The sequence below is a fragment of the Sceloporus occidentalis genome, unplaced genomic scaffold (assembly GCF_023333645.1).
Source record: "Sceloporus occidentalis isolate IW3139 unplaced genomic scaffold, rSceOcc1.0.p SCAF_5, whole genome shotgun sequence".
NCBI lineage: Eukaryota > Metazoa > Chordata > Lepidosauria > Squamata > Phrynosomatidae > Sceloporus > Sceloporus occidentalis.
In genome coordinates, this window is record NW_028316985.1 from 64252472 (window position 1) to 64275666 (window position 23195).

Sequence of the window (23195 nt, forward strand, 5' to 3'; positions counted from 1 at the left end):
CGACATTACAAGTGATTATAGTGTCTAACTTTAATGTGATAATTTTGCATGATTTTAACTCAGAAAAGCTGAAAAACATACACAAATGTCTTATTCAGATTGTTCAAAGACCAATTCCTCTAGGTGCTCTTTTGAGGGGAAGTATCAAATTGCTGCCACTGCCACTATTTTCCCACTCTCTCCTGGCATTCAAGAGCCAGAAGTGGTGCTGTGATGGTGAGAGAAGAAGGGGTTGGTGCTTCTTTTAGGTTCTCCCAGGGCGGACTAAGCTTTAGCCTTTCACTATTCTACTCAGAGGAGGGAATGGTTCCTTTTGTTCTTAGAGTTAAAGTATGGCATTACATTTACCCAATAATAAGTTGACCCAGGTTTTTGGGGGGGCAATTTTTTTACTATAATTCCTAGTCTTATACATGAGTATATACAGTATTTATTTTATTGAACTTATATCCCATCTTTCTCCCAAAATGGAAAACAACATGAAAATACCAACTCCGACCAATCCAGTGTTAGATGAAGCAGAAGAAAATGCAAATATAACAATGAGTTTCAGACCATTCTAATAATTCCAGAAATTCTAACATCCTAGCCAAGTTACATGAAAAGAAAGCTGCAAATGTCCTCTGAAAAAGAGAGAAGAGAGCTTGAAACATAACAAGCAAGACTGCAGTTTTTGGAGCAAGCAGGACTCCAGGTGAAAAGCAGAAAATCTGAATTGTGTTACGATGCACTGAATTTTTTTAAAGCAATTTGACAGGCAATGATGAAAAGGAAGAATCTTCCTTAATAAAAATATTTTTAAGAATATTGTCTGGTATGAATAGCTATGGCCTCCTACAGTAAACAAAAAGAAATTATATTTGTAGCTTACTGTAGTCTAAACAGTATCAACCAAAATCTAAAAAACATAATGTTATTTATGGGTGGAAATTATTCTGAAAGTTGTGTCATTAAGTTCACTGAACCCAGAAAGGGTTATATGATGTTTCTGATTTCCCTACATGCAACAAATCACAGGATTAATATATCAATCTGACATCTGCTTTTGGAAAAGAATTGTGGAATATAATGCAGCATACTTGCTTCTGGAAATAACATTTTATATTATCTTTAGAATAAGATATTGGGTTGTCTATGACAAGATTTTCCTGCCTCTGGGATACACGATGCAAGAATGTTTATTCTACAGAATAATTTATGGTAACATTTTACTGTCAACAACATACAGGCAGGAACTTGTTTGTTTAGTGTATCTTCCTGAGGGTAACAAAAATTATGACATTTGCAGCTGACAAAAACAGTGCTGCTCCTAATCATCTGAATAAAGAGATACAACATTAGGAAAAAAAGCAAAGACCAGCAGTGAAGGAAAGAAATATTAAATTACTTTGGACACATATTAGTTAAACAAAACCATTTCACTTCACTTGGGTAGACTGCCATCTGTTCTTACATTTCAAAGTGGAACTACAGTAGCTGTTTTCTATTGCTTGGTACAGTGGGATTTTGGTATCTGCTGGGATTTGGTTCCAGGACCCCTGTGAATACGAAAATCTATGGATGATCAAGTCCCATTACATACAATAGCATAGTAAAATGGTGTCCCTTATATAAAATGGCAAAAATCAAATTTGCTTTTTGGATTTTGAAGAATATCTATTTTAAGCCATGGATGGCTAATTCTGTGGATGCTGAATCCATGGCCAACTATAATTGTATTTTAAAAGTCATACAGAAGTACTTACACCAGCACTCTGCAATTTTGTGTATTCCGAACTGGCATATGCTAGAGACAGAAATGAACACATAAGCCAAGTAATCACATTTAATGCATGTAAGAAAGCATTTACCATTTGAGTATGGTGTAAGCCAAAGTATCTGCCAGGTTGTCATATTTTATTTAGGGTTTTTTTCCCCTGAAAGATTATTGTATGAAATGTAGGAATTCAATAGTTAATAATATTAGGCATAATATTTCATGTGGTAAAGCTACACTTGATGCATTTATACCTATTTTGCCAGTATCACATTGTGTGGAAATCAGTTGATCCTCAAACTCACATTTTTCAAAGGAGCTACACTGAAGTCCAATTTCTCCTTTTCACATGGACTTATAGCAGCATTCTTCACAGCAAGGGCCAAAGGGCACTGGCTGTTCCTTATCACTCTTCTCTCTCCCCCTCGCTACAGTAACTCTCCCTCTCAGCAGGAACTCTGTGGATTGCTCTGTTTGCTTTAGTGGGAGGCTGAACACATTGATCTTGGCTACCTGAGGCAGCTTCAGAAAAAGGGAGTCAGTAATTGGAAGGCCTGTAGCCTGTCAGCATTGAAGGAATGTGGGCACAAATAGGAGAAAGTGGAAAACAATTAGCCATCACAGTAGAGAAAGAGTCCAAGAGGCAAAGAGCAACAGGATTGATTGGTTAATTGAACTGGTATACTATTCGGAAGGGTATACCATTTGGAAAGTTGAGAAAATCGAACAAAAATGCATGTGTAATGTGGACTGGGGGATTTTGCAGCACTGAGGGGAAAAAACACCTCTAGTGACAAGAAAAGTATCCTCCACAATCCACGGTCTGATAATGCCTTATTCTGATTATGTGGAAGGGGAATTAGGAAGAGAGGCCTGAAAGAGAATCCCACCATCTGATTGAGGCAGAGGCTTCACGGCCCATGTTCCTAAGTGGCTTTGAAGGTACAACCCGGAGCCCAAGTGATTACAGTGCACCCGCATTATACGTGGATGCGCTTTATGTGGCTTTCAGTATATACTGAAAGCTGCGCGGGGAGGAAGGGGTGGTGCGTCCCATAGGTCGAATGAGGTTCACACCCATGGGGCACACACCCCATCGCGTTGCCACGTGTACGAGCCCCATTCATTTAATTGAGGCTCGAGCTTAGGCGTTTTTTGTTTTACGAGGGGAGTCCGGAACAGATCCCCCACGTAAAATAAGGGATCACTGTACTTTTTTTAAAAGTGGCTGTGAAGACTGGCCATTTGGGCTGGCTGGGGAGTGGAGTCAGGGCGTAGTGTTTCCATTTTGCATGCCCTGGCTCCACCTCCAGGGTGGTGTGATGCTGCAAGCTGCACTACATGGTGTGCAGCATCATGGTGCTCGTCCAGTGCTGCGTACATTCAATGCAGTGCCGAAAGACGGCCGCTAAGCCGTGGCAATGCAGCTATTGCGCCCTGCAAAGGCCAGATTGGGACCATGACGTGCGGTTGCCACAGCCCCGATCTGGCTGTACAAGGGGCGGCTCCACGCCGCCCCTTTGGGGCTGTGGGTACAGCCCCAAAAGAGTTGCTACTGATATACAGCAATATTAAAGGTTAATAGTCAAGTTTTCTGACTCAAATTACATTCTGAAGTATCATTTGTATTAGAAAACAGTTAGGATATAAGATTGTGTCTGTCTGTGTGTGTGTTACAGATTTTAAAAGATATATTAACTCTATTAAATAATAAATTATTCAAATTTTAAAGATGCCCAGTTGTTGTTATTAACTGCTGTCAAATTGACCTCGATTTATGAATGAGATCACCCTATCATCAACAGCCATGCTCAGCTCTTGCAGACTCTGGGCTGTGGCTTCCTTGATTGAATCTGCTAAACGTATACACGGGTGCCATTGTTACGTAAGTGACATGCGGCACTCGTTATGTTGGCCCTGCAGCGCAAAAAGAACCCGTTTTTTCCAGGTTCTTTTTCCTCTGTAGGGAAGCCACGCGGTTTGGTGGCTGTGGCTTCCCTCCGGAGGAAATTAGGCCGCTGGCAGGCCGCCTTTTTTGGGCAGTCTGTCCCGCACTTATATTCTGTCCTAACATTGGCCTCCTGTCTTGAGTACAGGCTACACATGATTAAGATAATGCAATGCTGTAATACACCCCTTTCTTTAAGAGTGATCCATAATTTTTCATATTCTATCAAAGGATTTGCTATAATCTATAATGTGCAGCCTAATTTTCTTTTGAAATTATTTGGTGTGCTTCATTATCCAACATATGTTTGCAATATGAATGTTTAAAAATACACAGTACAATCTTATAGCAACCAGTTTGAAGATCCACGATGTATACATCAAGAACTGAAGGAAAGTAAATGGGCAAAGGCCATAGCAAGCCTTCATTCAAATAGAGGCCAATATATATTGTTTTGGATTCTCCAGGACATAATCATGGTCAGTGTTGCTACTCAGCTTGCTAGCATTCTAAGAAGTAAAACAACTTCAGTTTCCATTTTCCTCTGATAATTATCTTGTATCTTATAATATATTATGATATTAGATAGCTATATAAGCATAATCTGATAAAGAAACATTTTAAAGTGATGATATTTCATCCCACTTAATTAAATATGCATTTCAAGCTTAACTGGCTACAGCTATTTAGTTGGTTTGTCTCCTTCCAATCTGCTTCTGAAAAGCTGCAAACTGATGTTCTGTGCTGTTAAACAGCTATCATATTTCCCATATGAGATTAAGTTATTTCTGCAGAATGAAACAGAACACTGTGGAGTATGCAGTGTAAAGGGAATTGATCATTTATCTGTTTGGATTTCATCATGGTTTATTAAAAAGTGCTTTAACTTTTAAAGTTTAAAGTGTAAACTCTGAAATTTCCATCTGATCATCAAAATTTTACATTAGCCATAGTGACTATAATCACCCACAAAATCAGGAACTAAACACCAGTATCAACAACATTAATCTTATGGGTAACCCCTGGCTTGAAAACAGTACATGTGAAAAGGATCTAAGAATCTTAGTAGATCTCAAGCTGAACATGAGTCAACAGTGTGATGCAGCAGCTAAAAAATCCAATGTGATTCTAGCCTGCATCAATAGGATTATGGTGGCTAGAGTCTAGACTCTACTGATGGAAATAATACCACTGTATTCAACTTTAGTCAGACCTCTCTTGGAATACTGTGTTCTGTTCTCGGCAAAATTCAAACTGTTGACAAACTGGAACGTTCTCAGTTGAGAATGTCCATAATGGTGAAAAGGTCTGTAAACCATATCCTATGAGGAGTGGCTTAGGGAGCTGGGTATGTTTAGCCTGGAGAAGATAAATTGAAGAGATGACATGATAGCCATGTTTAAATATTTGAAAGATTTTCATACTGAAGAAGGAGCAATCTTGTTTTGTGCTGCCTCATGTCTTATGTTTTAGGTCCTTATTCTCACCTAAAAACATCAAAAACGGGGAAGAGTACAACATTTTGTTTTCTGGTGTCTAAAATTACAGAAATTTATTACTTTATTACAGTCCATCCATATATGTTAATAGGTTCATCTACTCTTACAGCCCCCTAAAAATGTTGCAGATGTTTTGTTATTCTCACAATTTGAAGTCAGATGAGGTACCATTTATAGATTCATTTTAGGGTACTCTGCCTGATGAGTGTAGCTCTTGATCTGAAAGGGAGGAACTCCAAATTGTTTGCACTGGATAGGAGTTTATAAATATCCTTCTTTTTTGTTTTTATCGTTGTGTCTGATGTATAATTTAATCTTCTTGCTTCAATAGTGTTAGTTACTTTTTCCCCTTGTGCATGGCTTTAATTATCTTATTATTATTACCAAGCAAGGTAAAAATAATATTTTAAATTAAATGTTATTTATCTGCTTCCAGTTTTACCTTCACTTCCATCAGTTTAATCTTCAAAGTATCAATTTCTTCCACAGTGATTGCCAAAATAATGTCATTTGAAACTTGTATAAAGAAAATAATTCTTGCACAAGATAAACTACTAGATCAAAGCCAAGCTCAGTGCAAAAGCACAAATTCTCTGATGACTAATTAGAAGAACAAAATTAACATAAATTAATATAGGAAGCACAAGCACGTCAAGCTTTGCAAACTTAACAATCAAAAAAGTCTCTCAGTTTTAAAGCTTGGTATAAAATGTACGCCTAATCAAAGGCTTTATAGTGTAAGAGTGACTTTGCCCAGGATGAAAAAGAGTCCTTCTGCTGACAGAACTTTCCCCATTACTGCAATTGGTGGCAAGGTAGATTCTCCTTCCTGCAGCTGTCCCCCATAAAACTTTCTCTGGAGGGCTAGAATTGGTATCTGGGCAGCTGAGAGGGTTGCATGGAGCAGAACAGGGAAAGAAAATTATCACATGGTAACCGTCATGTGCTAGCGTGGTGTTGGACTTAGGCCTATGCTACTACAGCTGAAAAACCATCTAAATTTACTATATGGAATGACTGGCACATTTTATCCATTCACACATGCCTATTGTTGTACTGAAGTCATGATCTTTGGTGGAGTGCCATGCTACTTAGAGACTGTGAGATTAAAGAAACCATGTTTGCAGATGTAATTTTGGGCCTTTCCAATATAATAATCGCTAACCTGGGGGGGAGAAAGCAAATCGTACACTGCTGTGGGTCAGTGCGAATGTGTCTATGGTTTTGCCAGCTTCTGTTGCTCTAATCATTTAACGGAACTCCAAAGATTTCCAAGATGTTGTCCATTTCCCTTGCACCCAAGGCCCAGCATGAGATGGGTCACAGGACTCCTCACATTGGGGAAAATCCTCAGAACCCCCTCTGGATCTTCTTAGCCTGTAGCTCTCCTATCAGCTTCTGGAATATGGGGATGAATCCCTTTCACCTTCTTCTACCCTCAGTCACAACAAGAGCAGAAGGATGCAGCAAATCACTGGAAGACTGCCATCCATTTTAATGGCTCTGCTGTCTACAGTCCTTTAGTGAAAGAACATCTTTTTGCAGCTTTGCACTCTCAAAAGACTGTCATTATTCCTTAAGCTGCTGGAAAGACATCTAGTTAACAATCAAACTTTACTTCTAGTTTCTCCATAGACTTAAACTTTTCCCAGAGCTGGCTGAACAACCAATATCCGACTGTAACTAAACCAAAGTGCAAGTAATAATCACATATTCTTCTCTTTCTTGTTCTGCCTCCAGTTATTCCTTCCTCTGTTGCTTCCTTTTGCCTGTTCTAAGACTACAAACCCCTTGGAGAAAGGACCTGTCAAACCTGTATTCTGTAAAGCACCTTGTACATGGTTGATGCTATATAAACAACATCTGTGCCAAGGAAAAGGCAAGGAACAGCCACCAGTGCTTTAATAACTGTTCCTATACCACCAGGAGTCCTGTGTGAAATATGTAACGATACAGAAAAGTGTAAAATAAGGCTGAATGATGGACAGCAACAGCAGCTATTACCACTTCAAGGTATAACTCTGTTCTGTGGATATTATTCTTGTAGAAGGGAGAGAGAGGTTATAGTAAGTTGCTAATGAATAAGTTGCTAAATACACCTTCTGAAAGCTGATGCTTTTTGTTTACTAAGGAACTTCTTCTTGCACGATCTGAAGCCATGTAACCCAACCACATTTATAGATATTCCCTGCTATTAGTTCTTCTATTGCAAAAATTTGGCACATAGCATATATACTCGATGACAAGTCGACCATGTATAATTCAAGGGCAGGTTTGGGGGCCAAAAGTATGGATTTTGATATAACCCGTGGAGAGATTGAAGGTAAAGCTTAGATGCATATAACAAAGGGTCTAAAGAATAAAGCAAAGGAAAACAATACTAAAGAACTTACAAAATTTCAGCAGGCACAACTGTTTGTGCTCACATGCTGGACAGATGAATGGGAGGGAGGGAGGGTCAGTGCTTCTAGGACAGATTACTTGCCTTTCACCAGGGACTGGTTCCTTTCTTTATAAAAGTTAAAGTACACTACATACACTTGACACATGGATATGTCAACTCAGGTTTTGTTGGGTCAATTTTTTGATTAAAATTTCTAAACTTATACAGTTGACACTCTGTTTGTGTGGGGGGATCCTTCCCCCCCCCAAAAAAAAAGTGGAGGCTTGCGTGTATTGAAGCTTCATACACTTGAATATGGCGGCCCCTTAGGCAGGCGCTCGCACCATTAGAAATAATAGAGGTCGTCCCTCCACACTTAATAGAAGTCGTGGATCTCAGATCCATGAGCAAGGATGGGTGACTGCACATGAATATTTCCAGTACACTGATTTAGACATTGTAGCATCCAGATATTTCAGCTGCCTATACAGTATATTGAACTGACTGTGTTGAGAAGGTAAGAAAAACTATATAGGCAATGGAGTAAATTGTAACCTACTGGAAAAATTCTTCCTCAGAACCAGAATTCAAATAGTGCAATAATATGGAAGGCTGAGAGAGACAGAAAGAGAGATGGGAGGGAGAGAGTTTCAGGGCACAGAAGTTTTAAGCAATCAAAAAACAAATCGCTACCAACAAAGCAGAGTCACATAAAACAAGCCTTCTGTGCCAGCTGTACACTTCCAAAAATTTCATTCATTAAAAAAGGTCAAGAACTCAAAGTACTGGAACTATTTGAGACTTTGGAAGCATTTTCTGAACCTTAATTACTCATGACATTCACTGTGTACTTCCGTCCAAAACTAATATTTTACACATCTTATTTATGGGAAGTCACTTTCTTTGAGAGTCCTTCGGTATGGGTCATGTGTCTGGCCCTTGCAATGGCGGAGGAGCAGGAAGCATGGGTTGAGACATATTTCCTGTATTCTTGAAATCCATAGATTTTGGTACATATTTCAGGATTTCTATTCAGATAGCAATTTAGGCTGCATCCCCACTGTAGAAATAATCCAGTGTGACACCACTTTAATTGTCATGGCTCAATGCTATGGAATTCTGGGATTTATCATTTGTTGTGGAACCAGAGTTGTCTGACAGAGAAGGCTAAATGTCTCACAAAACTATAGTCCCCAGAATTCCACAGCGTTGAACCATGTCAATTAAAATGGTGTCAAGCTGGATTATTTCTGCAGTGTAGATGTGACCTAAGATAAAATAACAGAAACTTACAACTGTTATTCAACTATAAGACTGAATTAAATGTTGCCCCAATCACTTTTACCTAAAATATTAATGAGGATCTCTACTTTCAACATGGGCAGCCTCATGTCCCTTCTGATAATGAGCTGAAGCCAAGATAGTTGGCCTAAGAGGTCTCACAGCCTCTGCATTGGCAGGCCCAGCTCCATTGGGCTAGCCTGAAGGAAGAGACTCCTCCCTCCTTAACTGTCATCATCCGGCCTATGAGGGAGTTGACCAGGCAGGCCCAGCCCCATCAGGGCTAGCCTGAAGAAGAAGAACCCTCCCTCCAGTCCATCTGCCTTGGTCCAGGCCTCAGAGGGAGAGGTGAAGAACCACTGGGCGTGATTCCCTTCCCCACCACCATTCCCTTCTCCTTTTGTGTCATGTCTTTTTATATTGTAAGCCTGAGGGCAGGGAACCATCTAATTAAAAATAATAATACAGTAATTGTAAGCTGCTCTGAGAGACTTTAGGGCTAATGGGGTATAAATACAGTAAATAAATAAATAAAGGTTGAGAACCACTGCTCTAGGTTATATCCACATTGCAGAAATAAGGCAGTTTTCACCATCTATCATGCAGAATCCTGGCATTTGTAGTTTGGTGAAGCACGAGACCAGGCTGAGTACCTCACCAAACTACAAATCTCAGGATTCTACAGGATGCAACCATGGGTGCATCTATACTGTAGAAATAATGCAGTTTGACACCACTTTAACTGTCATGGCTGCATCCTATAGAATCCTAGCATTTGTAGTTTTGTGAGACACCAGCATACTTTGGCAGAGAAAGCCAAAGACCTTGTAAAACTAGAAATCCCAAGATTCTATTGGATGGAGCCACAGCACTTAAAGTGGTATCAAACTGCATTATTTCTACAGTGACAGTTAAAATGGTGTCAAACTACCTTATTTCTGCATGTGGAAGTGCTACTAGTCTCCTGTGGCTACCAGGAAAGTTCTCAAGCACATCGTTGTTATATTACAAAGTTATACTAGAGCTAAACTAGCTCAGCTATAATGGCTCCTACCAAAATTCATGGAATTGATAGTTTAGTGCACATTTTAAGAGTTCTGCTAAATTCCATGCTGACAATAACTATAATTACCAGACACTAGTACTAAACATATATGTATGCAATATATATATGCCCCAGGAAAGACATCATTGCAAATTAAAGTGAAATGTGAATTTGGAATCTGAAACTGGTGAATGCTGAGAAAGCAGATCTGAGTACCTGCTTTCTCCTAACTGATCAATCTTCTTTAGTAATATTATAAGAATAATAAACTCATACAGCTGCACATATTTATAAAGCTCCAATAAGTCTTCCATTATTGGAATAGAAGTTATATATTGCAGTATTTTAGCTCTTTAACCTTTTGATGAATTAAACTTCAATTTTGTTCTATCTAAGCAGAAAATTCAAAAAGATCCACTTAGACACGCAACACTTGCTTTTAAGAAATGTAGAAAGGTCATTACTTTTACTTAACACTCTAATAGGACTTGCGACTATCAGAAATAAGTGAACTGTGAAATAAAGGTTGCTGTTACAAATTCCAGTCCACTTCATCCTCTTTTAAGTTTTAGGTTTTGTCTAATTATGGTTTATTTTAGGAACAAAATCAGTGGGTTTCTTTCCATGCTCTAGAGACACAATTCAGCATTGCTCTTAGTGTGGCTACATTCCAGATGTTTTGTTGTCACTTTATATGAATGGTACAGAGCTTGACCACGCATAGAATTCAACACCTTGTCAGAGCTGTGTTGATTTAATCAACAGCTGATCTGCATTGTTCATACTAAAATGTCTGACAAGACAAATTGTGGTGACAAGCTGAAATTATGTTTCCGCATGTCTAGGGCATGCACTGTATTAATCACATTTACATTTGCTTAGAACCTCTTTTCCTTAAAAATATCCACAAATTTTAGTCCTTTTTTTCATTTTAAGGAATGAACAATGAGGAGTAATTTAATCCTAAACCTCTGCAATTTTCTATTATTCCTTTCCTGTATTCAGCACACATGAATGTTAGGAAAATAGATGATGGAAATTCCAGTGGTAAAATGGACAGTGGACAAAGTCTTTAACAACCTCTAAACTGTTCCAATATAGTATAAATTCCTTAAGCTTTTTATTAAAGATGAAGGAAATGTGCTATGCATATTATTTTAAAATGTGACTCGCATGTAACATGTAATTGGCACATAGTTTGACTACATTACAGCACAATCCTAGGCATGTTTTCTCAGACATCCAGCTGAAGCATACTTCTTAGTAAGTGTTTTTAAGCCTGCAGTTGATTTGAAAGTGGGCATATAGTCTGAAGATGGACCTCTCAGTTAAACACATATATCACCAATATATTTGCTAGTTAAGCTGCTCTGTTCTTGCATCTAAATTGCTTTCTTGCACCCACATTCACCCTGTCTATGACCAAAAGCGAAAACAAATAAATAAGAAATAAATTGCTTGCTTGCCAGACAAGGATGTTTTGCAGCCTGTATATAATAAAAGCCCACTTGCACAAAATTTGAAGCTAAACATGAGATACCTTTATATATAAGATCTAATAACTCATTCAGCTTTTTAAAAAAGTACGGTAGCTGCTGAAGAGTGTGGAAGTGTCAGTTGTAAAGGGGCTGCTTTTACTGTGACATCTTTCAGGATATTACGATTCCGCCCAAAGCACTGGCCTCTCAGTAGTCTAGATGAAAACAGATGAAGTATGGCATGTACAACCGACACCAGGTAGGCAACTTACCACATAGTTACCAACCATCTTTCTCCAATTCTAATTATCTACTAGATAATGTTTATTACTAAAATAGTATGCAAGTATTCCAAAGAGTGTAACCTCAATGTTTCTTCTAATAACATTCTCCATGCCAGGAAATGAACTATCACCTGAAGCAGACTGCAACTAATCACATTCCTGAAAGCCTTATCCACTATCCTCTGCTTTTTTTCTGATTCTTCGGAAAACCTTCCTTAGTCCCTGGGGAGACAAACTTGTTACCTATGAGCTAAGAAATCACTTTACCAAATGTAAGCACATCTGCATATTCTTGCTGGCTTTCTACCATCATAACTGTAGTTGGTTTATTAGTAGGCTTGTTCATTTAGAAATTTGAAATTTATAGGGCCAAAATGGTGAAGGTTGACTGCAGAGACTTTCTTGACCTCTGTTAAATCTGCACAAGTGCTTAACTGTTTGCCTTGGCACTTCAGCACCAGAGCTTCATGACATGCTTCATCTGCTGGGGTTTTTGTTGTATTCCCAGTGGCAGGCTATTTCAACAAAGCTTCACAAGGCTGTCTTACTTTTATATCTCTGTCTACTTTCCCTCAACTTTTGATGCAGCCAATTGGATTTAAAAAAAATAAATGTGTATGAATCAAATAATCAGTTACACTAGACTCCATAGGACCAGGTATTTATAGGGGCATTTTGAATTGGACTGGCAATTTTTACCAGGGAAAAAGGCAACAGGTGCTAGATATAGGGGGCATGGAACTCCCTTGCTGAAACACCTTCATTGGCTACTGGGCTGCTTCCAGGCACAATTCAAAGCGTTGGTCATGGCCTATAAAACCCTATACAGCTTAGGTCCAGGCTATCTGAAAGACTATGGTCAGGTACATACGGGCACTTTGTGGCATCCTCACCACAAACCAGGGCTACCTGAGACTGGGCACTTACATGCCCAGCAGCCCTAGTCCACAAGAACGCCACCATCATGGCTTGCCGCCATCCACACGAGCGGAATCATAATGGCACGAGCGTCACACAGTGCCCAAACAGTGCTGGCAGGAAGTTATGCAATCGGGGCATGCACACACCAACTGCACCCCTTCCAGGAAGCTGCTTTCAGCAACTTCTTTTTGCACAGGGAGGGAGCGCATCGTTGCCACGCTGTTTAGTTGCTGCAGCAATGATGTGGGGTAAAGAGGAGCAGCACGGAGCTGCCCATCTGTTGAGCCCCTCTATCCCTCCAGAAGAACCTACGAAATTAAATAACTTTATAATCTCTTTTTAATACATCCTTTAGTCCTGTGTGTGTGTTGTTGTGTTGTCTGCCTTCAAGTCATTTCCGACTTATGGTGACTCAACCACAGGGTTTTCTTGGCAAATTTCTTCAGAGGCCATTTGCCATTGCCATCCTCTGAGGTTGAGAATGTGTGATTTGCCCAGGGTTACCTTGTGGGTTTCCATGGCCGAGTAGGGATTCGAACCAGAATCATATCCCAATGTTCCCAAATCAGAATCATATCCCAATGTTCAAACGATGCTGACTCCTACTATAGTAATGTCACAAAAATCACATAAAGAAATCAGACAGTGTAAATGAGAAGACCCCCCCTGCAAGGATCTTAAAGTCTTAGGTTGGTGTTCTGGACATCAAAGGATCTTCATGTGCCTGCAGCAGGTTTTAGGGTCATTATTATGTAATGTACACCAAGAACAGAAATATGAACGGGTTAAGTACAGCAAGCTGATTATACATGGTAATTATAAAGATCCTTCCTATGGTATCTCTAGGACATTTTAATTAACTTAATAAATAAATATTTAAACATATCGGTTCTTATCCTCCTAGCACACATGCCAGCAGGAATGCCAGGATTTTCAAGTTAAAACATCACATAATGAGAGCTAAAAACCCTGAGGCTTTAAATTTGGAGCCCTCCTGCATCGGTTCTAAGCCCTAGAAGGGCTAAAAGTTGTCCCAACTTAATTATAACTCGTTAATTTGACAATTTAAATTGCTAATTCTTTTCTGGGGTTATTTTGAGATGTTACCAACCAAATCATCTGAGTCAGATTCTCTTTTCATATTCAAAGTATTCTGAAGAGCATACAGTTTATACATAAAGAACATAAAGGTTACTGGAATGATCACAAAACCATGTACAAATTTAAGTTTTGCATTTTCATGAATTTCCACAAGAAAAAATATTGTTTATTAATTGAAAATTACGAACACAAAATGTACCATATTGCCATCTTTAAACTTCTCAGAGTATCAGTACATCAAAGGCAGGCATCAACCCACACCCAAAAGTAAAAGTTTCCATATTAATTCACTGATTGATCTACTTTTATACATAATGCCCAAACAAATCAGAAAGGCAGAATATATAAGGAAAATGTAGGTGATGCAATTTCATGAAAGAATTTGATTGTCTGATATATACAAGATCTCTGCTCAAAACACATTTCAACGTCTCGCTACCTACAATATTTTTAAAATCCTTGTCAAATAACTACATTTTATTGCACATCTTAATCAGAGACTGAACACATTTCTATCTATCTAGTTCTCTATGTAATGCTCATCACCATCTGTCAATGAGCAGTACTACTGATACGAAAATTTCAATTCAATAAATGCACTCGGCACTCCAACTAAGCTATCATTCAAATTTAGACATGAGACTTGAATTCCTTTTCAATGTTCTTCAACTCTGACCCAGCTCTACCCCCTCCTTCACTGAAAAGGGCAAAGACAACAGCCCAGCAAGTGGGACAGGCAAAACAGACCTCCTTTGTTCACTTTTTCCCTTTCAGTTTTCTATTGAGGTAAATAACTGAAAAGCTCAGCTAGCCTTCAGTGCTTCTGAAGAAAGCAAGACAGCTAGCCTGAACCTACGCCTACTGATCAACATATAACAGTATTATGAAGCTTCTGGGACATCATGTTAGTCTTGCAAAAGAATGTTTTGAAGGTTAATTGACACAATGAATGTGTATTTATTCACATCTCCTAAACATATAAATAAGGTACCATTCAATATTGTGTTTGATTAAAAATATTACTGTTACTTTGTGTAATACCATCTACTAAATATTTCAAATACTACCTGCCCACTCAAGACGGAAAAACCAGACACATTGCATTATAACATATGACCCTTTGCATTATTCTCTCAGTTTACACTGCTGAAACATAACCTCTTCTGTGCAGCTTCCATCTGGTCTTGTAATATATTCATAATGCAAAACAAATTCTACACTAAAATTCCCTATTTTCTTTCATTTCTTAAGTCACTTAGATTTAACACTTTCCCCTCCAACTGCATATTAGAGAACTGAATAATATAAAAGGTATAATATATTAATTTACACGGTGATTTGAAGTAATTAAGGTAATAGCAGATCAGTGAGCATTCAATATGGATTTATTTACTATGTATCTTCTCTGCTGAATATCTAATTTGAGTTGCTTAATAGCCATAGCCAGTCTTTTTTTTTTTTTAATCACTTGGTGCTTCTAAACTATTTTATAGGCCAACAATAACTACTACTGAGTTCTGGTTTTATTCATGCAGACCAATGATAATAGCTTAAAGGCAATACTTACAAAGTAAATTATGTGATTTTATTTAAAATCTTGATAGAAATCTTCAGATTGAACTAAGGATGTATTAACAAAGGTCCATAAGCATCTATATTGGAAATATATTTTCCTCATTTATAAACAGCACTTTTATAAAAGGGTGATCTGCTTCTTCCCATTGCCTGGCTCAGAGCCAGGTTCTGAGCTTTGCACTTTGGCCATTCACTTGTCCTGATGCTTTCTGTCCTCATCCTGCCTCTAAGGGAAGTAATCATGAAAGCCCCTCAGTCTATGATAATCCCTGAATCTCTCGCATGTATAAAATGCCCCTTGGTCAAGCCATGTTTCTATTTAAATCAATAGCTAAAACTACATTTTTCAACATCAGAAAATGCTTACAGTAATCTTTTTAACCAGCTTAAGAGGTTGGCATATATAACAACAACAACAACAACAGTCGCATTGCCAATATTCCCTGTTCATAAAAAAAAGAAAAGAAATATGGGAAGGAAGTTTGAGGGAACAAAACAGTGTTCTCTGAAGATGTCAGCCACAGATGCTGGCGAAACCTGTGCTTGTATTGAAACGTCAGAAACAAGCTCTTCTAGAACATGGCCACATAGCCCGAAAAACCCACAAAACTCAGTGTTTTCTCTAAAACCGGCTGCCTAAAGTGGCTCCTTCGTGTTGCCTGATTATAAGACTGGCCTCATCCTTAAAGGCTGACTGCTGAGCGCCTTCTGACTCAACACACAGGCCCACTAAGACCAGAGGGATAATCAGCATATGTCAGGAAATAAGGGTTTTTTTTGTCCTAGATATTCTGGTGTGACTGGCAAGTTGAACTATAGATTTCAGATGCCCAGAATACTTATTATGAAAATTAGTGTTACATCACAAGTCAGAAATCATGGTCTGTTTTATAACTGACATTTTTAATTGGTACTATGCAACTAACAAAACTGAATGAACTACTTTGTAACATGCCTTTACTGGTGCTGCTTTATGCCTTCAAGCCAACTCCAACCATACTACAGAGTTTTCTTGGCAATATTTATTCTCAGAAGGCTAGTCATTCCACTCGTTTGATGATGAGAGAGTGTGACTTGCTGCAAGGATTTCTGTGGCTGAGTGGGGATTCAAACTCTGGTCTCCTACAGTGCCACACTCAAACCATCACACCATGCTGGCTCTGTGAATGTATATGTGCCTTCAAGTCACCTGCCATCTTATGGAAACTCCAACAATCTCATAGGATTTTCTTAGACAAGGAAGACTCAGAGGTGGTTTTGCCAGTTCCTTCCCCTGAAATATAGCCTATGGCAGCTGGAATTCCCTAGCTATCTCCTATCCAAATACTAAGCAGGGCTGACCCTGCTTAACTTCCAAGATCAAGCAGAACCTGGTGTCTTTAGGATATTTAGGCTGATTCTGCTATACAGTACAGTGCGCCCGTGTCTGTATAGCGTCTGTATACGCGAACGCACTATATGTGGCTTTCAGCATATGCTGAAAGCCGTGTGGGAGCACGTGGGGTGCAAGGGATGGCACATCCATTCAGATTAATGGGGCATGTGCCCATGGCGCGTGAGCACCACCGCGTTGCCGCCACATGCACGAGCCTCATTACTTTCAATGGGGCTTGAGCATATGCAGTTTTTTTACGCGGGGGGGAGGGGGTCCGGAACAGATCCCCCATGTAAAAAAAACTGTGCACTGTATCTTTAATCAATAGCAAACTATACATTTTTACCCCATGTTAACAGATGTAACAGGGATGCGGTGGCTCAGTGGTTAAGACGCCTATTCTGATGATCGGAAGGTTGGCAGTTCAATGTCCAAGTGCTGCATGACAGAGTGAGCTCCCATCACTAATCCCAGCTTCTGCCAACCTAGCAGTTTGAAAGCATACACATGCAAGTGGATAAATCGGTACCACTTCTCAGTGGGAGGGCATCAGCGTTCGGAGCAGTCATGCTGTCCACATGACCACCAGAGCTGTCCTTGGACAACGCTGACTCTTCGGCTTAGAAACGGAGATGAGTACCTTCCCCTACAGTTGGTTACAACTCAACATTCATGTCAAGGGACTACCTTTACTTTTACCTTTTAAACAGATAGCACAGTCACGTCAGTTAAATGTAGCATGTACATGACAGCTATAAATAAATTTCAAATCATATCATAAAATAATCTCTGAAGCCATTTTTCCAGTCTGATTGTCAGGTGCCAGTGTCTTTTTGAGGTTATCTGTACCATCATCACTGCTGAGGATGATGAAGTTTGGGGCTAGTATCATACTGATGCCTACGTGGAGGGGTGGCTTGTAGACCAATCAGGAGGAGGACAGCGCATACCAAAATGGCAGGGGACATATTCCCCATCACCACCTCCCACCCAGGCTTTGACCTACCTGTGCCTGTATTGTATTAACAGCATTTGAAAATGAAGACATTATTTAAATCTGTTGACCAATTGAACAATAATCCTTGAACACTTTGATTTATGCCACCTTTAAATATTGAGTAGAAAGCTATTTATTTCCATTATGTATAAAATGATTACAAAGGGGTAAGGGTGATTCTTTCACAGTGCAATTTTAAACATGCCCACTCAAAAACAAATTCCACTGAACTGAACAGGATCTATCCTCAAATAAGTGTCTATAGGGCTGCAGTTTCTTCCACTGGAATTCATAGTAGCATTTCCCCTGATTTCACCAATGGCACAGGCATCCTTAGAAAGTAGGGTGGGAACTGTGTGGCATTCCAGATGCAGTTGAATAACAAACCCCAGCAACCTTAGCTAGCTTAGACAATAATGAGGAATGCTGGCAGCTGCAGTATAATATAATCAGGAGAGCCACACAGTTTCCATACCATTATAAAGATATACTGTAAATAATTCTGTAGGATATGAAGTACTGAGATTAAACTAGTAATGGGGTGGGAAAAGATACAGACTTGAAAAATAAAATTACCAAAAGTAATAACAAGGCAATTTTACTTTACATATAAATTACATAATTAATAAAAGCTCCATATATGGTTTGAGGGTTTTTTTTAACTGTTACATGATCTAGGTAAGATTTTAAGTTTTTGTTTTTTATTTGAAAAGATCACTTTCATGCCATTTCACAAACTGGAACTTCCTTCACATTATCATATGTGGATACAGTTCAACACAAACCAAGTGCAAAGACTGTTTTGGTGTCCCAACCCAACTACACATTTAAGGTCCCAGTCATTATTTACAGTACAGTTAGTCTTCCACTGTTGACACCCTAAACAAATGTACTGTAGTAATATATTATCATCAGAACTAAAACAGCATAGAAAACATTTCTCTCCCCTCATAATCAGCACAATGCAGTATTGTACACTGGGGTTAGCCACAGGCATCACAACTCCAATGTTTGTTTTGACATATATTTATACCATCAACCAAAATGTTTTTAGCCCAGACATCTATTATCAGGCCCAAATGAAGCTAATGAACAGTTGCAAAGGGCAGATTTGCCACACTGCTTGCATTCATGACTATTATCTTTATGAGTGTAAATGGGTGTAAACCTACATACAATTCCCTATTCCCTATACATTTACTAGTTTTTTGAAAATCTGAGAAATTCCACCCCTTATACAGTAGTTCAAACTGGATTTACAAACAGCTATTCTATATCAGAATACCAGCACATTTTTCTTTACTGAGCCTACTTCTTTTTTTCTTCAATTATTAAATGTCAACTTTTCAATTCATTATTTTAGATATTGTATACATAGAGACATACACACAGGTGCACAAACATTTCCAGGGAGCGTTCCAAAGGAGGGTAAAGAGTGAGTTTGTGAAAGAAAGATGACAAAAGCACATATTGTTGTTATTGTGTGCCTTCAAGTCATTTTGGACTTGTAGCAGAACTAAAGAGGGTGTTTGTTGGTTTGTTTGCAAGATTGGTGTAGCGGAGGTTTGCCATTGCCTTCCTCAGATGCTGAGAGAATGTGACTTGCCTAAGGTTACCCAGTGGGTTTCATGGCTGAGTAGTCATTTGAACCCTGGTCTCCAGAGTTATAGTCCAACACCCAAACCACAACATGGTTCTAGGAACACATGATACCCTATTAATTCCATCCATAAAATAAAAGCAACAATAAAATTTCCAGATGCATTTAATTCATGCAGTCAGTCTGGTTCAGAGCACCGCCTTTTACTCTATGCCACCTTCTTTCTCACCCAAATAGACTGTGATGTATGGTGGGTTTTTCCTCTTTTAACCCCCTTTTCCAAGTGCCTACAACCAAAACTCAAGTTCATCTGCCTCGCAGAGATGGAGGGAGCAAAACAACACAGCAGCACCCATCTGTAGCGGCTTCCATGGGCCTCTTAAAACCCCTAATCCTCTGCTGTGTTGGCTGGTTCAGCATAGACAGCTCCCTTCTCCTCTACTCCTGCAGTTGCAGCAGCCGCAGCAAAGAGCTGTGGCCAATTCAAGGCGGGTGCAAAGCAGAGTCGTGGAGAATTGCAAAGCAAAGAGTCTGCAAAGCAAGGCAGCCTGTTGCCCCCTTCAGGGTGCCTGAAATGGCGACGACTGTCACAGCCTCCTTCGGGTGGGAGACGTGGGAGAGCCTGAACTGCATGCATGCCAAGAGGAGAGATCACAACAGGCGAGGCTGGCTGGGTGGCTGGCTGGCCCTGCAGGGCAATGGCTGTGCAATCCTGTAGTAGAGGAGGGCAGAGAGAAGCCAAAATTGCTCAAATTAACCTTGCATTTTCAACACCAGCAGCTCCAAAGACAGGAATCGCTGGATGAATCAATGCACTACTGGACCAGGGTGAACTCACACTTGTAGCACACAATGGCAGGGTGGGCCAAGCGTCCTCCTTTTCCAGGACACACCCTACATTTCAGCCTCCTGTCCAGAAGGAATTTTATTTGGAGCATAACTGAGAGGCACGGGTTTATATTTATATTAGAATTTTTAACTTGTGTTTTGTAATCTCCTATAATTTTCCTTAATGCTCTACGTTTTGAGGCGCCTTGTCCTCCTTTGAAGTGAGAACATCTGGGGTCACCTTGTGCAGCCAAAATACAATGGGGAGCTTGGGGCGGTATGAAGGGGGACCAGAGGTCCTCCTTTTCCAGGACACATCCTCTCCTCCATTTCAGCCTTCTGTCCAGGAGAAATTCCCAAATGTCTTTCATGGGTTTACATTTATATGAGTGTTTTTAGCTTTTATTTGGTTATGTCCTACATAATGTGGTGTCTTGCCCTCCTTTGAGGTTAGGACATCTGTTCACCCTGGTGGTGGATGACAGAATAAAGCCAAACAGATCCCCCAAATGGTTCAAACCTAGCATTTCCAGAACCACAACCTCCAGCAGCAATGGAATGAATGCACTGCTGGACCAGGATGAACTCACACTTGTAGCACACAAAGCTCTCCCAGGCCACAGTCCTCCCCTATGTTTTTCACAGGGTGACCGGATGTCACAACTACAAAGGAGGACAAGGCGCAGCAAAATGTAGGACATTCAAGGAAAAAAATGCAGAACATCGCACAGTAAAAGCTAAAAACACTCATATAAAAATATAAAACCATGCTCCTTAGTCATGCTCAAAATGGAGGAGGTTTTGGAAGGTTGAAATGGAGGACGTGTCCTGGAAAAGGAGGAGGTATGGACACCCTGCAGGCAGCTCTAAGCTTTGCACTGTATTTTAGCACAGGGTGACCAGATGTCCCTAACTGCAAAGGAGTTGCAAACAAGGCATTGCAAAAGACATCCATTGTAGGACACTGCAAAAATAAAAGCTAGAAACATTCATATACAAAATAGAAATCCATGCTTCTTAGCCATGCTCAAAACGGAGGACATTTGGGGTTTCTTCCTGGACAGAAGGCTGAAATGGAGGACACATCTTGGATGAGGAGGATGTCTGTCCACCCTGCATACCGAGCCCCAATCTTCCCATTGTATTTTGGCACAGGATGACCAGGTGTCCCTATCTGCAAATGAGGACAAGGCATTGCAATGTAGGAAACTGCAAAAAATAAAAGCTGGAAGCACTTATATACAAAATACAAGCCCACATCCTTTTTTTAGCCATGCTCAAAATGGAGGATACCTGCCGGGCAGCCGGCTGAAATGGAGGACGCATCCTGAAAAAGGAGGTCGCCTGGGCTTTGGCACCAAGGGGGTGAGGGTCTTCTGTTGCAATGGAGCCTAGCTGCTGATGGCTGATGTTGGTGATGATGGCTGTGCATGATGGAGGCACACCCACACAGAAAGAAAGAGAAGAGAACAGGATGAGAAAGAAAGACACACAGAGAGAAAGACCCCTCCTCTGCCATACCTCCAAGGCTCTTCCATGCATGCAAGGAAAGCCAGGCCCATCCAAGATTTTGCCTTGTGCAAATGATGATGGTGGTGGTGGTGGTGGTGGTGGTGATGGTGATGATGATGCCATGCACAGCTTGATCTGAGAGCCAGAGGCACACAAGGGATGGATCACATTCATCAATCTTCTATCAATGTATAGAAATGCACTTGCTATTGCTATAATAAACCAAAAAGCAAAGGAAGATGGAGAGAGGAAGATAGACAGGGCTTCTTCCCAAAAGGCAGCTTCTGAAAAGGTGGGTCACACACATCACTGGGTCTGGAGGGTGTGTGTGTGTGTGTGTGTGTGTGTCTATACACACAAACACACTCCCTCCTCCTGCCCTTCCTTGCTCTGGTTTCCCTGGGCGACCTCCCTGTGGACCTCAGTTACAGACCTCCATCAGTGGCTTGTTGTTGTGGCTCTGGAGAGCTGGGTTCGAATCCCACGATGGGTCAAGTAGTCACACTCTCTCAGCTTCCTTCCTCTGAACCAATCAGGCCAAAAGTCAGAAAGGCACACAGTAACAACAATAATAAGAATGTCTGAAAGGGTTGGTTGGTTGGAGGGGAGGCAGAGGAAGGAGATGGAAAAGAAGAGGCTGTGTATGTGGGGGGGGGGGGGTCTGTGAAAGATACCAGCCTCAATAAATAGCCGGGGAGAGGATGAGGAGAGCGGGACTCACCTGTCAGGCCAGCCACAGCCGCCTTCTCTGGAAGCCAGCGCCCGCCAGCTTCTCTTCTGGGAGAGTGAGAAAGAGAGAGAGAGAGAGAGAGAGGGAGGGAGGGAGGGAGAAGCTCTGGCTGAGGCCACAGGAGAGAGAGAGAGCGCGCGCGCTCCCGAGCCTCCCTTTTTTTCTTCACTCACTCGCCCCCGCCCCCTCCCAGCTTCAGATAGAACGGAACGCGCGCGCGCCTCGCCTCGCCTCAGAGGAGGCTGGGGAAAATGGCGGGAGAAAAGAGGGGTGATGAGGAGGAGCGCGTGCCAGGGGCCCCGCCTGCACGTCCCCCCCTCTCTCCCCCCCTCTCTCTCTCGCGTGCGCGCACCGCGCCCTCCTCCTCCTCCTCCTCGCTCCTCTCAGCTCTCTGCGCTGACAGGGCGCGCTCCCGTCTTCCCTCAGGCGGCGCCACAGAACAAGGCGCGCGCCCGCATACACATACATATACATATATGTGTGTGTGTGTGTATGTGTGTGTGTATAGGTGCAAAAGCCCAGGGTGACCATATATATATATATATATATATACACACACAAAATACATATACATAAATATATATAATTTCTGTGCAATCTTGTTTTGTGTGTGTGTGTGTGTGTGTGTGTATATATACTGTAATTTCTGTGCCCTCACCTTGTTTTCTGTATATGTGTGTGTGTGTGTGTGTATACACACACACACACACACACACACATACAAAACAAGGCATGCACAGAAATTATATATATGTATATATATATATATATATATATATATATACACAGTGCGCCCACGCCATACGCGGGCGCGCCATACGCGGCCTTGAGCATACGCACTCGAGCCGCGGGGCGCACACAGGGCGGAAGGGGCGGCGCGTC

The 23195-nt window shown here is 40.7% G+C and overlaps 1 protein-coding gene across 6 annotated transcripts in view; it reads right to left on the reverse strand.

Moving 5' to 3' along the window:
• The window catches only part of LOC149312254 (neuronal cell adhesion molecule-like), a 187228-nt gene extending 164837 nt beyond the window's left edge, over positions 1–22391 (reverse strand). For 3 of the 6 annotated variants that reach the window (XM_089524291.1, XM_089524287.1, XM_089524290.1), the window contains exon 1: positions 22305–22391. The gene's annotated coding sequence lies outside the window, so the exon portion shown is untranslated. Of the gene's footprint in view, positions 1–21592; positions 21796–22016; positions 22107–22304 lie in introns of all 6 variants that reach the window. The other 3 variants (XM_089524293.1, XM_089524292.1, XM_089524288.1) reach the window with 3 other exon arrangements.
• Positions 22392–23195: the final 804 nt, after the last annotated feature.